The sequence below is a fragment of the Triticum dicoccoides genome, chromosome 2B, assembly GCF_002162155.2.
Source record: "Triticum dicoccoides isolate Atlit2015 ecotype Zavitan chromosome 2B, WEW_v2.0, whole genome shotgun sequence".
Taxonomy (NCBI): domain Eukaryota; kingdom Viridiplantae; phylum Streptophyta; class Magnoliopsida; order Poales; family Poaceae; genus Triticum; species Triticum dicoccoides.
The window spans coordinates 640,258,540-640,263,930 of record NC_041383.1 but is presented as its reverse complement, the minus strand read 5'-3'; positions in this window follow the sequence as shown (position 1 = coordinate 640,263,930).

Here is a 5,391-nt window from a genome sequence, read left to right as displayed (position 1 = left end):
GCTTGGCAACGAGCCGGCGGGCTTGTTTACCTTTGACCTGCTAGGGCTTCGAGCCAGCCTGCGGAGGGCTGTGGTGCCTTGAGCGTCTCCTGAATGAGCCCATCGAACCTGTAACGAAAACCTCCTGAGAGGGCACGGCGGCGGCAGTCTGGGCTGCACGCAAGCTAGGCCTGGCCTGGCTCACGAGGGGTGGCAGCTGAGGCAGAGTGGCAACCAGAACGCGAGAGATTGCTCGAACGAGACTAAACGCCCCTTCCCCGAACACACACAAATCTTCGAGCTTAAATCCAACTTGAAAATCCAACAAGGAAAAAATGACAACCAAGGGGAAAAGCATGGAAAGCAGAAAAAGGCCGCGTCTGGCACCTAGTCTAGTCTTGGACGTCTTCTCACCTGCGCGGAGCTAAGTGCTGCTACTGGGTGTAGAAGGGAGCCCCAGGGCCTGAGGCCGGCACCCCTGTGACTCCGGGGCGTGTACAGCCCCACTCATTATTACGTGAGAGTGTCACGGGGCGGCGAGCTTCACAGGCACTGGGCCTTCTTCACAGGTACCGGCCTTGCTTCATATCGCCAGACGAGGGCCCCGCCTTGCGCCACACTCTAGTGCCACCGACGACGACTGGAAACCAGGACGCCACCGATGGGGTAGAGCGGTCGCCAGCGGTTCCCCCGATGACCACAGGTCCTCTGCCAGGGGCAGGCTCTGGGGGCACCTCCCCAGCAGAGGGCCTACCTCCTGAGGACTCCTTGCTCCGAACGCCGCGGTGGTGATGTTGGATCTTGGCCCCTCCCCTGCAGCCCCCGGCGCCCTCCTCCTGAGGGGTAGGAAACTGCGGGAGTGGGGCAGCCACCCGTTGCCGTGACCTGCACTTCCTGCGATCCACGGTTGGCGTACGCATGCTCCTGGGGGATTAGTGGTACCTGATACTCGTTGTATCCAGCGTAGCCGGCGGGGCCTTCTCGGGGCTCATGGAAGAGTTCAGCTTCCGGCGTCTCGTCACCCCAGCTTGGGCCGAGGAGCGAGCCTTGTTCATCCTCGTGGGCGCGCCCTTGGTCCATCATGTGAGGCACGTACTCTTCTGGGGCCTCCATCCCGATGGCCGCGCCGTAGCGCCCCACGTGCCACGCAGCGCTGCTTGAGGCGCCCGCCTGGGGGTGGTAGCGCGGCGGCCCACCGGGGCCGTGGGTTGTGGCGAGTCCTTCTTCGATGGCCGGGGGAGGAGGTAGCGCTTCTATCGCCCCGGCGCTGATGGCCCGGCCGGCGTTGGGGCGCCCTTGGAGTCCGCTTGGGGCCGCACAGGGGTGCACGGAGCCCCCAGACGGGCCACCCTGGACCTGAGGTGGGAGTTGCGTGCAGAAGGGGGGAGCCCCCGAGGCGGCGAAGCCCAGGAGCTCCGCCACCCGCTCTAGTAGCACGTCGTAGCCGCCTTCCAGCAGCCTGCACTGCAGCAACTCTCGAGCCACGGTGATCGTGGCCCTCGAGTTCGCCTGCTCCCGTCGGGTGTACGATGCCATGGCCGCGGCGTGGTGGGAAGCCCTCGCCGCCGACCGCGCCTGCCGCATTGTGAGAGCTGTCGCCGCCTGTCCGCGCCACCCGTAGCCCGCAGCGCCCTGCGGACCGTGAGCTGCCTGGGGCGCGGGGTTGCCCGGGGCGAGCGGTTCCGCGTGGGCGGGCCAGGCCGCCCAAGGATCAGGGTTGCCTGCCTGGTCGACGGACATAATGATGACGATGCGATGGGACGCGAGGCGGCAGAAGGTGGATTCCGGCGCACCCCTACCTGGCGCGCCAAATGTTGGATTTCGGGTTCCGGCAGACCCTCTTGATTCGAACACTGGGGTGCGCGCGGAGATTTAGCCCTCTGCCTACCCGCTGCTCACCGCCTGGCTATGAACTAAGCAATCAAAGGAACAACACAAGAGACATAGGGTTTATACTAGTTCGGCCACCATTGTGGTGTAATAACCTACTCTAGTTTGTGGTGTGGTGGATTGCCTCTTGGGCTGATGATTAACTGTACAAGGAAGAACAGCCTCGCGAGGGTCTGTTCTTGGCTGGTGCGATGAACTGCTAGGGGAGTTCAGTCGCTCTCTCTCGACTGGTTTCTAGGTGAGGATCCGATTGATTTCTCGATGCCTCCACCTTGTGGGTGGCTAGTCCTATTTATAGACAAAGGCCCTGGGCCTCTTCCCAAATATTGAGCGGGAAGGGCGCCAACAATTGGCCATTCTGAAGGGGAACATCTAGTACACTTATCCTGACTAAAGTTGGTCCTCGCCTGCCAAAGGCTCTGGCGGTGACGCCGGCTTGGGCTCCACGATGACTTCTATCCTGCCGTTCTGCTGGTCTCGGTCTTGTTGCACTGAAATGGATGCCTTTGCTTGATGCTCTCGCCTACGCTTGCTCCCTTTGCACCAAAGAGGAAAGAAGGACACTACGCGGGCTGGCGCCCGCCTGGCGCCCGCCTGGCGCCCTTGATCGTCATGGCTTACGTCATGGGCACCTCGCGAGGTACCCTGCCTTGATCTCTCCGCCTCCTCGCGAGCCAGCCTGACGAGGCCGTGCCTGAGGAAGCCTCCTGTCGTCCGCCCCGCGAGGCTTGGCCCCTCGCGAGGGTCTTGAGCTCATGTTGATGAAGATGGGACATGCTGGGCCGCCCCTTGAGCCACGCCACAGGCCGCAGGCAGGCAAGTCTGGGGACCCCCGTTCCGAGAACGCCGACAGCCGAGAGATAGTTTGGGTGCATACGTGAAAGTGGTGTAGAAAGAGGGGGTGTCCGGTGGAGACAGGGAGGGCTATGCCCTTCGTTTATCTTTCCCGTGACTAATATTTTAGGAGAATATATAAACATTCATGTCGGCGTCCTAGACTTAGGGGGTATCTAGTCCTGCCTGCCTGCGGCCCACCACGTGGCTTCATCAACGGCCTGGAACGACCCATCTTCAACACCGACACCGCAAGACCCTTGCGAGGGGCCAAGCCTCGCGAGGCGGATGGCGCCAAGACCCCCGAAGGAAGTGGCCTCCTCAGGAGGGATCCTGAGGGGCGGAGAGTTCTATGAAGTTACCTCACGAGGCTCAGCTGACGTGAGCCATGACGACCAAGGTCAGGCGGGCGCCAGGCGGGTGCAGAGCACAGGTTTCCTCTTTGGTGCAAGGGTGGCAAGCCACAGGCGCGGAGTCCCGAGGAATCATCCAAAGGTTTCCATTCTCGTGCAACAAGACCAAGACCGCCAGGACGACAGGACGGAGGTCATCACCGAGCCCACCGCAATGTCACGACCAGAGGCTTTGCACAGGCGAAGACTACTTTTGTCAGGATAGACTGTACTACTTGTCCCCTTTCAAATCCTGCCGTTGTGGAATCCCTTCCCGCTCATGTTTGGGAAGAGGACCAAGGCCACTATATAAAGGACTTAGCCACCACCAGAGAAGGGAATGAGAGGACAAAAATCAGAACAAGTAGAGCACCACACTAGCTCAAGAACACCTCACCACCCGAGGCTTATTCATCCTTTGTACTAGTTCATCCATAGTCCCTCGAGGCAATCCACCACACCACACTGGATTTGGGTATTACACCACAACGGTGGACTGAACCAGTATAAATCTCTGTGTCTTTGTGTCTCTTTGACCTCTACGCGCTAGGCTACGGAGGATCGCGAGTAGGCAGGCTGGGCAGGTTGAGATCTCTGCACACACCCCAGAGTTCGAGCCTCTCAAGGGTTGTCGGATCCCTAAATCCGACATATGGCGTGCCAGGTACGGGTGCGTCGGATCCTCTCTTCCGTCGTTCGATCCGCCTCTGTTCTGACACCTCCATGGCCTATCGGATTTAGGGTTCCGGCAAAACCCTTGAGGTTTGAACACTCGGGCGCGCACGAAGATTTCCCCCTACCAAATCTCGCTCTCAGCCTCGCTGCGATCCCTAAACTTAGCTTGATCAACTCACAACACAAGAGACACAAGATTTATACATGTTCGGGCCACCGTTGTGGTGTAATACCCTACTCCTATGTGGTGGTGGTGGATTGCCTCTTGGGCTGGTGATGAACAATACAAGGGAAGAACAGCCTCCAGAGGATAGGTGTTCTTGAGCTGGTATGGTGTTCTACTTGTTCTGGTATCGATCCCCCTCCTACTGTGGTGGCTAGTCCTATTTATGGAGGCCCTGGTCCTCTCCCCAAATATTGAGCGGGAAGGGATCCAACAACGCCCATTTTGAAAGGGGACAACTAGTACAAGCTATCTTGACTAAAGGTGGTCTTCGCCTGCCAAAGGCGCCGGTGGTGACGCCGTCTTGGGCTCCATGATGACCTCCGTCCTGCAGTCCTGCTGGTCTTGGTCTTGTTGCACCGATATGGAAACCTTTGCCTGATGCCTCGATACTCTGCGCTTGCGCCTGCCCCCTTAGCACCAAAGTGTAAACGAGGACACTGCGCGTTGGCGCCCGCCTGGCCTTGGTCGTCATGGCTTGCGTCATGGGAACCTCGCGAGGTACCCCTTGCCTCGATCTATCTGCCCCCTCGTGAGCCTGCCTGGTGAGGCCGCTCCTGAGGAGGCCTTATGTCGTCTGCCTTGCGAGGCTTGGCCCCTCGTGAGGGTCTTGACCGTTAGTTGACGAAGACGGGCCATACTGGGCCACTGGTGGAGCCATGCCGTGGGCCGCAGGTAGGCAAGTCTGGGGACCCCCGTTCCCAGAACGCCGACAGTAGCCCCCGAGCCCAAGGCGCGCTCAGACTTGGCTTCGCGGCGAAGCCAAAGGGCAAGTGCAGAGCGCCGCGGGCCCCAACAGTATGAGGCCTTGGTCGACGCGTGGCGACTGGTTGGACGTGGGCGTCCCCGCTTCCCCACGATGCCTCGGCAACTGCCCGACTTGACGAGTCCCTGCTGCATGCAAAAAGGGTTATTATTACATGCGATCGTGGAGGTCGACGCTTGGCCTCCCTTGGGCTGTAAATGAGGAGGGGTGAGAGCCCTCGTCGCCCATCTCTTCTTGCTTCGCCTACTTCTTCTCCCCTGCTACACCTCCAGTCTTGACACCAATGTAGCCGATTCACAGATTCTCGGTCGAAGAGAAGGGGAAGGCTCCCCGAGATGGACCTGATCCGCTCCCACCAAAGAAGAGGCCAGTCCACCACCGTGGCGAGGTCGTGAGGCGGGAGATGACGAGGCCTTGGTGTGAGCGGCCACGTCCTGGGTACCCGCTACCCCAGCGTGCCCAAGCCGAGGGCTCCGGAGAAAGGGACGGCGAATGGCACTGCCCGCACCGCAGCCACGGTCGGCGTGCAGTGGTGGCGCGCGCCGTCGCCCATGGAGTCCACGCCGCGGAGTCCTCTCGCGAGCTCATATTGTGGGCGGCGATGCCTCCAAGCACCTGGATCTGCTTCCCTT